We start from the raw sequence: 12,987 nt of genomic DNA, 5'->3' as shown, positions 1-12,987 counted from the left end.
ACATACTCTGTCCACATCAAACGTCCGGATTTAATTATGTCAGGTGAAGAATATAATGCTTGCAGTTGTGCGTTGTGTAACTTTCTCCATTTTCTTGTAACTTCATCCCTCTTAGTCCCAAATATTTTCCTGAGAACCTTACACTCTAACACCCTTAACCTCTGTTCCCCTCTCAAAGTGAGAGTCCAATTTAATGCTTCTTATACATACATGCCTGTGGTGTAACTATATCTGGAACAAGTAAACATATAATATGCTCCTTTTTAATTATTCCTATAGCCTTAAAGATTATGGTAATAAGCTTACAGTGAAGTACTTGGGACAGTAATAAATATATTCTTCTGCATTACTGAATACGTATTTTTTTTACTTAATTTCAAACAAGAATATAAAAATTGGAGATTTATCCTTCGAAGAGGTGGAAAAATTCAACTATCTTGGAGCAACAGTAACAAATATAAATAACACTCGGGAGGAAATTAAACGCAGAATAAATATAGGAAATGCGCGTTATTATTCGGTTGAGAAGCTCTTATCATCCAGTCTGCTGTCAAAAAATCTGAAAGTTAGAATTTATAAAACAGTTATATTACCGGTTCTTCTGTATGGTTGTGAAACTTGGACTCTCATTCTGAGAGAGGAACATAGGTTAAGGGTGTTTGAGAATAAGGTGCTTAGGAAAATATTTGGGGCTAAGCGGGATGAAGTTACAGGAGAATGGAGAAAGTTACACAACACAGAACTGCACGCATTGTATTCTTCACCTGACATAATTAGGAACTTAAAATCCAGACGTTTGAGATGGGCAGGGCATGTAGCACGTATGGGCGAATCCAGAAATGCATATAGAGTGTTAGTTGGGAGACAGGAGGGAAAAAGATCTTTAGGGAGGCCGAGACGTAGATGGGAGGATAATATTAAAATGGATTTGAGGGAGGTGGGGTATGATGATAGAGACTGGATTAATCTTGCACAGGATAGGGACCGATGGCAGGCTTATGTGAGGGTGGCAATGAACCTTCGGGTTTCTTAAAAGCCATTTGTAAGTAAGTAATTTCTAACAAGAATATTTTTATACAAACCAAAGTTTGTCGGTGATGAGATTTTATTTTATTTGGGACTTGTATTTCTAAGTAAACTTAAAATTTTTCAAAATTCAGTTGCATGTTTATAATGAAGTTGCATTAGATTAGGTTGCAGAAAAGTCTTCATATGTTAAATTATGTGTAAATATTCTTTAACACACTATCATGGATGCACCCTTATGGAATAAGATCTGTACTGATCCTGTCAACTATTATCTATAAAAACAGGTAGGCCTACTTACAAGAGATTTGCAATTCTTGTCATTAGAGCCGCTTTGGTTTGACAGATATCTTCCTATTCTGCTTCAGCCTTCAATTGTCTGTACATATGCCAGGTAATATTTTGGCGAATCCTCGGACCTCACCTCATCTCACTACATCTCGCCAAAATATTGTAAAAAATTGCACAAAATTATAAAAATTTGTAAAAAATTACTAAATTGTAAGACCATAAAAATTTATAAAAATTGTAATTGTAATATTGTAAAATTTTGACTTGTTTCACATATTAAAGCTTCATTGCTCATGTAAGATCTATGGGAATGAATGAATGAATGAATGAATAACCACTGCTTATTGTAAGCTGCTCTGTAACGAAAGTAAGTTATTTTCTTTCTTGATGTAGGCCTATAAGTTCTTCAGACTCTTTCTTTCTGGACATGTTATAACCTTAAGATAAAATGGTTATTGCATCTTAAAATATGAATTACACATTAACCTAACTTCAACCTTGATTTAATTCACCTTCATTAGACTTAATATTTGTAGGGTTATGTAAAATTATATTACGTAATTCTCCAAAATAACTGCACCATAGGAGACACAATTTTCTTTTGTTCCATTGACTTCTGTGAGATGATAACTTAGTGATAAACACATGGTTTTAGTTTCCAGCTATAAATACTTTCAACATAAAAGTCATTTAAAACCTGTATATTATTATGGATTGTTGGAAGTATTTATTAAAGCAAACTAAAACCACATGTTTATCACTGTATACATCTCTCATAAGCCAGTGAAACATGCCTTCTTTGATGTAGATTCTCTGGAGAATATCTTATATTATGATAAAAAAATGTGATTATTATATCATATAATTTATTTTTTAATACTGTATGTATAGGGCCTAATGCTTAAAAATTCAAATAATGCTCTTACCTCACCAGAATCATCTGTAGGTCTAGGCCCTAATTATAAATTTCACTATTCTAGAATATAAGTATGCCTATGTAATATAATATCTTAATACATATTAAATTATAGTGAGTCATAATACAACACAACATTCGAAATTCTCTACAGTTTCGATGGCTACAGATTTCCTGAAAATTTGAAACAATTTTAACAATACGGTATATAAAACTTTACCCTAAATACAAATATTTACATACGGAATACTTAATAAATTTTACAGGAGAAAAATTCGTCCAAAGGGCTAAACTCGGGAAGAGTACCCAAAACGCTCATTGCATTTCCGCGTTGAATTTCAGTACTGAAGTGTTGACGCAAATAAGTAGTGCAACAAAGATCACCAGTAATGGAGATCAAAATTTGGCCGATTTGAGATACCGAAACTTTAGTGTCATGACTCCAAGGACCGAAGGTCTCTACAGCAAAGGGGACAAAGATATAATTGTCTAAAAGATGAGCATATTTATTGACTTTGTTTTTCACGGCTAATTCAACAGCAGATGCTGCGCATCTGGAGGTATTCGGCAAGTGAGATGGAGCTGGAGCGTCAACATTCTAATAAATGTTAATTTCATTGTAATACTGCAATGTAAAGCTCCAAAATTTCTACTTACCTAGAAACATACAATACCGGTAGTTCTGATAATAATTACACCACAGAGTTGCATTACGGTATGTGATGTGATGGAAATAGTAACTTCGCGTACAACTCGCAATTCGCGGAATATATTATAATCGCGATATAAAATACATACAATACAGTATTATGTTTGAACGAAATTTTTAATCGAGCAGCGGGCCAGATTGATTAATAATTCCAAGTGTACCAACGTAAGAGTCCCTATCACCATGGCATGGCGAGTCCTCAGGTTGCGGATAGAGGAGACGGCCTCCAGATATGGAGGGTAGCTGCGAATATATTGAATAAGCAGTCGTGGACAGCCGATAAGGGGTGGTCCTCCAGCTTGGGGGTTGGGCAAAGGGCTAACAACCCATCACCATAAAAAACAGCTTGTTATGAATCCCTACAATAAGCCTCGGAATAGGACTGATACACAACGCAGAACTGCACGCATTGTATTCTTCACCTGACATAATTAGAAACATTAAATCCAGACGTTTGAGATGGGCAGGGCATGTAGCACGTATGGGCGAATCCAGAAATGCATATAGAGTGTTAGTTGGGAGGCCTGAGGGAAAAAGACCTTTAGGGAGGCCGAGACGTAGATGGGAGGATAATATTAAAATGGATTTGAGGGAGGTGGGATATAATGATAGAGACTGGATTAATCTTGCACAGGATAGGGACCGATGGCAGGCTCATGTGAGGGCGGCAATGAACCTTCAGGTTCCTTAAAAGCCATTTGTAAGTAAGTAAGTAAGTACCAACGTAAGAACTATAAAATGACTATCATAATATCTAGAACATGTGGGTGTTGAAGAAAGTGTTGCCAGTAGTGAAGTGAACCTGGGGGCTGGAAAAGCACTAGATTTCAGCTGGTGATCACGTAACAGGGGAAAAATGTTGAAGGTGCATCTTAGTACCTCAAGATATGCTGTGCCGACTTTTTTTATATTTCTGTGGCCGGGAGAAAAAGGTCTTAAGTCAATTTTTTGTGAAAATGAGGTTTTTATATATTCTGGAAGCGGAAACAATTCTCTACAATTTGGTAAAACAGTTAAAGTCAATTAAGACTTCTGACTGGATTTATAGAGTGTTAACAAATGTCTTAAGTACTTTTTGAATCGAGCACACACAGAATAAAGGACTTAAGAATATTTAATACTTTATTCCTTCACAACATCACATTTGTTTACTTTCCATGCTTCCCTATTAAAATGGTCTAACTTGTATTTTAGCTACTTTATCACATAGATAGATAGACAGATAGATATTTTATTAACCATTGGAATACAATTATTCATGGCATCGTCAGTGTACATTAATCTAACAATGATACAATAATATTACAGTCATCTTAATCTATGGTAACATGTCACATGCTTATTTAATAGAATACTAGTTACTTAGAATATAATGTATTTAATCACTAAGCAAATAACGTACTACTAATTCAGTCAGTAATGCATAACACACTAGAATAGTTACTTGTAAATAAGATGTTGAATTTATTTTAAGAGATACATAATTAATTATTTTGTAATCACACACTAGCTCACAGCATACCTATTTTTAATAAAGTGTCTGTCTGTATTTTCAGACATAAAGTCATGGGTAGAGACTTTAAGAAGAAGACGAACTGTGGGGAAACTCCACCAGACGTAATGTTGTGAGCGGTGAAGCAAGTTAAATTGTTGAATAGGTCAATCAGACAGACTGTACTAGACTTCAATATAAATTACAAAACACTGGGAAGGTATTGCAAAAAAATTTCAGATGCTGAATTGCAGGACGACGTTGTTGTGCTCTTTCAACTAGTCGGATATATCCGAAACAGACAGGTGCTATCGGATGATCTGGAGAATGATCTGTGTAAATATCTTTTAGAGACTGCTGATATTTATTTCGGTTTAAATGCATCGGAAGTTGGTTCGTTGGCATATCAGATTGCAGTAGCCAATAATTTATCTGTCCCTAAAAACTGGAGGAAAATAAAACTGCTGGCCCAAATTGGTTCACTGCCTTTATGAAACGGCACAGGGAACTTTCACTGAGAACCCCGGAGCCGACAAGTGTAGCTAGGGCTACTGGTTTCAATAAAGTGCAGGTGAACAAATTCTTTGACAACCTAGACATAGTCATGAAACGCCATCATTTTGAAGCTCACGACATCTGGAATATGGATGAGACGGGAATTACAACATCCCAAATTCCAGACAGGATTGTTGCAAGAAGGTTGGAAGCAAGTTGGGGCTATTGTGTCCCATGACAGAGGAACCCTGGTCACCTTAGCAGGAGTCATCTCTGCAACAGGAAATTCAATACCCCCATTTTTTATTTTTCCTAGAGTAAACTTTCGCGATTTCTTCTTGAATGGAGGACCAATTGGGAGCAAAGGCACCGCGAATTCATCAGGCTGGATGCATGAGGATGACTTCCTGCAATTCTTGAAGCATTTTACGACTAATGTAAATGTTCTAAGCAAAACCCTTCTTTGCTGTTGCTAGATAACCACAGCTTATATTTGAGCATAGCTGGTCTTGATTTTGCCAAAGAAAATGGAGTGGTTATGTTATCATTTCCAACCCATTATTCACATAAATTGCAGCCCTTAGACAGGACAGTTTTCGGTCCTCTCAAGAAAGCGGTTAACAGAGCGTGTGATTCTTGGATGGTCAGTAATCCTGGAAAAAGCATGACAATATACGATATTCCAGGAATACTGACCACTGCATATCCTCAGGCTATGACGATCCAAAATATACAATCAGGGTGTCGAACAACAGGCATATGGCCATTCAATAGGGATATTTTCAGTGACACTGACTTTGCACCAAGTTTGGTAACAGATCGCGAATATCCAATTGATGAGCCAATGACAGGAAACTCAGAAAAAGAAAATGAACCTACAGCTCCAGGTAAAGCAATCTCACCTCAAGTCGATATTGATGCTCTTGCAAGACTTTCTGAAGTTCTTACTGATTCTTTTCCAGTTGATGTCACAAAGACGTTAAATAATACCACTGGGAAAAGTGATACAAAAGTGGTTTCGTCAAAAGATTTAAGACCATTCCCTAAAGCAGGCCCTAAACCTGACAAACGGCGTGTCATACGGAAGGTGAAACAGCGATATTAACTGACACTCCCATGAAAAGAAAATTGGAGGAAAGGAAAAAGGTTAGTCAAAGGAAGAAAAATAAATTAGCTAACAACAAGAGAACTTTGTTCACAAAGAAGAGCCAAGTCAAGAAAGTCAGAGTGGAACTACATTCAGAAAGTGAAGAAGATGAATGCTTTTGTCTTGTTTGTCTTGAACCATATTCAAAGAGTCGTTCTAAGGAGGTGTGGATACAATGTCAGGACTGCAAAGGTTGGGTCATGAAGCCTGTACCCCGGACTTCGTGGTATATATGTGTGCCACAATTGTGACTCAGATTAGTATGTTTCGGATAATATAATAATTCTGTGCGTGTTGTGCAGTTTGAAATAACAGACTGAAAATTAATACCATTTTTTTCATTTTCACTTAGTAATAATCCTGTATAATTATGAAGAAGATGTCATTTTTGTGCTGCAATTACGTTTTTGTTAATTTATAATTCAAATTGTTCAAATTTCAGTGAAATTTCGTTAAATGTAGTTTATTTGATCAATATTCATATATTTATAAGTTAAATGTTTCATTATTATAACATTATTGTTCTCTGTATTAAAATTTATTGACACTAAGTCATGCAATTCTTCCATATAATTCTTAAATAGTTGAGTATAAAACTTCCAACATCTTATTTCAGGTTTTATTTTCAATGTGACAACCAACCCCAGTGAATGTGACAACCAACCCTGAGCTGGGGTTGGTTGTCTCATTTCGCACTTAACAAATAAAATAAAATATTAATACTTTCTGTTTCATCTCGTGTTTTGATAATTTTATTTTAAGGTGCCAAAGGATAGAATTAACTGTTCTGTAAAAATGATTAATATATATCCTATTAGAATATTTTTAAATAATATTTTTGTAAAATGTGTGACAACCAAGGCCGGTCTCCCACACACTAAATAAAGCTTAGCAATGATAAGCAATAAAGTTATAATATAATATTTCACTGAGCTCCATGCACTGAAATAGAAAACCCGAACAAACATTACGGCCTGGTCTAGATCGAAAAAGCATTGACTGTGCTGTACTTCGCATTTTTGTGAAAAGTTCGTTATCGTTTGTAATAACTGTAAATGGCTATTCCCACCCCACTCTACCCTTGAGGCTGGCCCATGGATGGGACGAGTGAAACCTGACCAGGCCAGACGAATTGTGCCTCAGCTACAACGTTTTAAGCATAAACTCAAAGCCCGCGAAAGGACATGAAATGCATTATGCCAGACCCGGCACAAATGATTCTGGCCTCAGGAACATATTTTACTGCAAAACAGGTCTATATACATCACAAGCCAGACCCGGCACGAGCGATCCCGGCCTCAGGAACAAATTTTACTGCAAAACAGTTCTATATACATCAACGTTTTCAAATGCTTCTACAGCGATATATGCTTCATTCAAATAACTAATACATTATATAAAAACACAAAATTTGATTTCAGTTAAGCCAAGTGACTGAGGCACGGCCTCACTTGCCTCAGTCAATCAGCCGCCACTGAGTGTAAGCACATTTGAGATTGATATCCTTCCAAGATTTGCGTCTTCCTCTGATTTTGTGCTGTATGTCAATACTATGTTCATGCTCATCAAAATGATTGTATTTTATGAAAATCTTCTTTCCTAATTCTGCAACAATTCTAACTTGCTTAACTTTCAACCAGACTACTTTTTCTTTTTCTTCTGTCAAATTCCAGTTGCCCTTTTCGTCAGTGATTAAAGACTTCAAGTTTTTAAAATCACTTTGTGCCATTTCCGTTACGTCATATGGGTTTCCACTTGTTTTAGCCATTTTCACTAGCATTATCCATTGTTCAGGTGTAAATATTGTTCGTCCCTTTTTCTTTCGTTCAATAAAAGCATGTATTGAATCTGCTTCATTTTGTGTGTGTCCTTTTTCCAGAAATTTATGTGTAATTTTAACATTGAACTTCTCGCTTATAAATAAATAAAGAGCAAAAATATATCTGTTTCTGTTCTGTCCTGAACAGTTATCTGAGAAAAATATGAATTCCTTTATATTTTCATTTTCTTTCTTCTTTCTTTCTATCCACTTCAGTAGGCAACTACCAATTTCATTGCAGCCCCTTTTTGCAACGGACTCATGCCACATGAAACAGTACCCTTTATTTTCTCCCAAATCATAGATTGTAAAATTGTAGGTAGAGTATTTTCTTAAGTAATAGAAGTAATCGGAATAAGGGGTTTGAAGAACTTTTTGCAAATCAAAAACTGCCGCACATACGCTTTTGTCATTCTGAGCTTTCAATTTATCACGTTCTTTCATTTCACGTATAACATCTTTCTTTTTTTATATGTCCAACATGAGAATCTTCTAAACTGAGCTTCACATCTGTACTTGCAATACTGTAAGTATTACACTCTTCACATTGGTCTTTCTTTGGTAAAAAGAAGGCTATGTTGAATTCCTTACATTTTTGCTATGGATAAATCACCATCCAAAAATTTTCGTGTAGAATCTTTTCTGATATAGTGGGAGTCTACAGCTGGAAAAGAACAAATATGTTGTCGTATGGAATCCTTCACACTCTCAGACACAGCATTTCCACGGTTTCTGTGTTTTCCTCGTTTATCTGGGGAAACTATTCCTGTTCCTTTATCAAGTTCCTGCATAGCTGTCATCACCCACATGTCATTTATGCCGAGGGAATGCAGGAACATCGTTTTGCAGACCTGCACACTATTTTCTTCATTGCCAACAGGTAAAGTAGTGTAAATAAAAGTGAACTGTCTTCTAGAGACTTTAGGCGAAGCAGTTGTTGTTCTTTTCCTTTCAATTCTTCTTACGTTGTTTGTAATGTAATCCCATTTTCTAGTGTGTTCTGAAAGACTCCAAAATCTACTGAAAACTTTTCCTCTGCCTTCATGAGTGACCTTGTTTTTGCAACCATATCTACATGTTAAGGCGCAACCTGGTCCCATTTGTCTTGCTTGTATTATTTTTCCTGTAGATGAACTGTATTCTGATCCTTCATTCCTTTTCCTTTTTTTAATATTGATCGTCCAATTACTTTCATTTTTTTTTTTTTCCACTTTCTACCAGGACTAGTTTTCTTTCCTGCATGTTTATTTTTATTTTGCTTAGAAATTTCAGCATTCACAGAGTCTTCAAACGATGTCTGTTCTGCGCTTGTGTCAACTTCACTCACATCCTGAACGGGCATATTATAAGTAGAATTGTGAAATACAATGTGTTGTACACGTAGTTTACTGTCATCATCAGAAGCATCTTGCTCTTGTACCATTTCCATTTGTTGGAGATCAACCTGGGATCCAAAATAAAATATTGTATTCCATTATTGTATATAATTCTTTTCTTAAGAAATTAGTAACATCGAAAAAGCGAATCATGAATATGTCAGTAGAAGTAATATTGAAATAGATAGACATATATAGTTAAGGCTTGTCTATTAGTAGGATTCTTTGCATTATAATTATAACATACCGCAATATTGTCTCTTGGGATGCTTTGGTTAGTGATTTTTGGCAAAATAATTTCCTTAATTGGACTTTCATATGTGGTAGTACGACGATCTTCTACATCAACAACATCTGATTGTACGTGATTTGTGTACGGTATATTTTTTCTCTTTTTTTTTAATTTTTTAGGTCCAACCTGTAATAGAAAGGATATGAGTTACAACATTATCTCTTCCTCATAAGCTACATGGTTTCTAAATATGAAATATAATATAAAATCAAGTTGTTTTTTCTGAATTATAAGTCAACATAATATGTTAAATTTTATAACTGAAGTATGTAGGTTATAGGGATAGTTAAATTAAATTACCATAGTTTCGCTATTTGTATCAGATGAGCTTTTGTCGGTTTATTTTGAGAGAGTAAACGTTGGATCTCTCAATGAATCATCTGAATCAAAATCTTCGCCCTCACTTAGATCCAAGTCTCGCCAAATGTTTAGTAATTCTCTGGAAATTTCAGCCGCTGGAGAGGATGTTAAAGACTCATTTTTTTCATCTAAAAAAATTTAAAATATATAACACATTTCTAAAAGTTTATTTAATTAAAATTTAAAACTATTACTGAATTAACTGAGCTTCAACGTAAATGTCAAGACTGAGGTGCAAGCTTGGAATTAGAAACAACTACTATAGAATACAGGTAGGTAGGTGTATATTAACTGTGCCGTAATATTACAAAAATACCGGGGCCACACGAACCATATACTGAAATATAGAATATTTTCACATAAATTAATCCCCCTGTATTATTGGTGCAAGAGAAATGTCTCAATTTTTATTTATGAATGGAGCTATTTATGAAATTTAATGGAAACCTCAGTTTTGTGAATGATTTTTTTCCACGAATTTCTGCTCATTCAAAGACATTTCATACCTATAACAATTTTAACTCTCTTGAATCAATTAGAAGAAATTCGTGAAAAGAATCACTCGCGAAAACGGGTGTTCCTAGTCATATCATAATATGAGTCCCAACTATTTGCGACCTTCAATTCCTTACCCATTACTATGCTGGCTTAAGTTAAATCATATTTTACAATGCAACTTGAAAGCTAAGGGTACGGCCACACGAGCTACATTTGTAGCAAGTTTTCTGCGACAAATGTAGCTGGAATTATAGGCAGCATTGAGTTAAATGGAAGCAGCCACACGGAGCAGTAAATGTAGCAATTTTGGGGCATCCCAAGGTCGTGTCGCAACTCGAATGGGTCCGGGTCCATTTTTTCTGCGACATTTACTGCTGTTGGGTGGCCACACGTAGCGACATGGGTGGCTACACGTGCAGCTACATTTGTAGCAACTTTCTGCGACAAATGTAGCTGGAATTATAGACCGCATTGAGTTAAATGGAAGCGGCCACACGGAGCAGTAAGTGTAGCAAGTTTGGCGCATTCTGACATGTTAGGTCTATTCGTGACCAATAATTTTCCAGCTTAAACGAATTAATATTGTTGTTAGTTACTGGGAATTTCTTATTATGATATCCATATTTCTTAAACTTTAAATTTATATTAATATTTATTTCCGCTTTACTAATTCCCAGAGGAGACTCAGTGAGTCAAAAGACTTTTATCTACTAACTGACAATAAATAAAGAATAAATATCATGCAAAAGAAAAGAAAAAAATTGTAATAAAAGTACAAACAACCGTGTAAAATGAATGTTTATGCTTTAATTTTTTTAGGAATGAGATAGAAAGCGAAAATCAAATGTCATGTAAAGGACACATATTAAGACTTTAAAAAGAGTGAAATAACAAATCAAAGTTATTCATTTTACAGTAGAGAATTACAATAATTTAGCGCAATGTAAATTTACAAAAGCATATGGATACACGCGTAAGCTAATTTTAAATACTATTTTCTTAATCTTACTCCTGTTTTTTGTTACTTCACCAGAAGGAAAAGTAAATATCGCCACTAAGTTCCTTTCTAGTAATTGAATTTGCAGCCGGGCATACAACACCTTGGCATTTTATTCACGCCTAATGTATTTAAAAATAAAACAAGTGACATTGATGAGTGCAGTGAAATTTGTCTCTCGAGTTAGCTATAAGATATCGCAATTTGTACCACCCCGCTTATCTTTTAGCGTTAAATTTTCTTTTGTTGGTAAAAAAATTTATGAGACATGAAATTGTAACATATCCTAAGATTCACCTTTCAGTTTCCCCCTCCCCCGAAATTTAATAATAATCTGAGAAACGTGATCTATCATGTTTAAGAGAACGTAAACTCTGTTTTCTATTGGATTAGATGTAGGCCTACAATGGGAGAAAGGCATTCTCAAATTTGAAGGAAAACCCGTTTTTTTAATGGTTGAAATTCTCAGTATGTATATGAAATCATAACAGAATTAACTTGTGTTTATGAGGGAGTGAAGTAGAGAGGGAGATTGACTTTTAGATGGGAAATTATTATCATGACAGATTTATAACAATACGATGCCAATATATATAACATATTTTGTTACTAACAATAGACTACAGTGCCAATAAATATTTCTTCGCTTATGTATAGTCCAGCTGAGTTGCCCTATTTTTTAACTCTCTTCAAAATATCTTTCTTTAAAAAGTACATACTTTTTCTTCTTTCAATTTCGACCTAAGAATTCTTCAATAATAAAATGTATACAAAAGCGTTCTAGCAAACCCTTCACAGCAATTTTGTTTGGTAAAAAAACGTACAATTCTTTTGCAGGACTGACCTCACAAATCAGTATTGTTTATAAAGACATTTCCTCTTTGAGTTGTATTTTGGGATATAAGGGTCAAGTTTAAATTGCCGCAACGTCCAATAAGCATTCTGCGAAACCAAGAAAAAGAGAACTTTTATGATAGCTGTGTTTACTTATACTCTTTTCAAAATACCGTTCTTCGAGAATACACATTTTTTTCTTTCATTTTCGACCAAAGGTTTCCTTCAATAATAAAATCTATACAAGAGCGTTCCAGTAAACCCTTCACAGCGACTTCATTTGGTAAAAAAGAAAAAACACAATTCTTTTACAAGACAGATATCTCAAATATGTTACAAACAGATTGCCTCTTTGAGTTGTGTTTTGGGTCATGTTTAAAACTCCTTTTTACTTGGAAATGTTTCAGAAATTCATGTATTGAAAAGAGAAGAGCATGTCTAATCTGTCGTACAATCCCAATGACCCTTCTACAGAACCACGAGAAATTAGGTCTTCATACAGCCTTTCAACAAACCCTTCACCCACACTGTACTTCCGATTGTTACTGACGAACAATATTGCCTGTTGTAAAATCTACACAGGAATAAAAGTTAACTTTATGGGACTGCTATAAATTTTCTTCTCATGCGCATTGTAATTGTGTGTGACTGTAATAATGTACACTAACAACACACAAAAAGCGACTTTGGCTTCATAATCCATCTCGGAAGAAAGCTTCCACTACACTACGGTTG

The 12,987-nt window shown here is 35.0% G+C and overlaps 1 long non-coding RNA gene across 6 annotated transcripts in view; it reads right to left on the bottom strand.

The window, feature by feature from the left end:
- LOC138693972 (uncharacterized) overlaps positions 1-12,987 on the bottom strand; it is a 60,540-nt gene that overhangs the window by 47,000 nt on the left and 553 nt on the right. For all 6 annotated transcript variants that reach the window (XR_011330662.1, XR_011330659.1, XR_011330658.1 and 3 more), the window contains exons 2-3: positions 9,864-10,051; positions 9,519-9,689 (exon numbers count right to left, since the gene is read on the bottom strand). This is a non-coding gene — a long non-coding RNA (uncharacterized lncRNA). The remainder of the gene's footprint in view (positions 1-9,518; positions 9,690-9,863; positions 10,052-12,987) is intronic.

The sequence above is a fragment of the Periplaneta americana genome, unplaced genomic scaffold (assembly GCF_040183065.1).
Source record: "Periplaneta americana isolate PAMFEO1 unplaced genomic scaffold, P.americana_PAMFEO1_priV1 scaffold_29, whole genome shotgun sequence".
Lineage (NCBI taxonomy): Eukaryota > Metazoa > Arthropoda > Insecta > Blattodea > Blattidae > Periplaneta > Periplaneta americana.
This window is presented reverse-complemented; position numbering and strand designations above follow the sequence as displayed.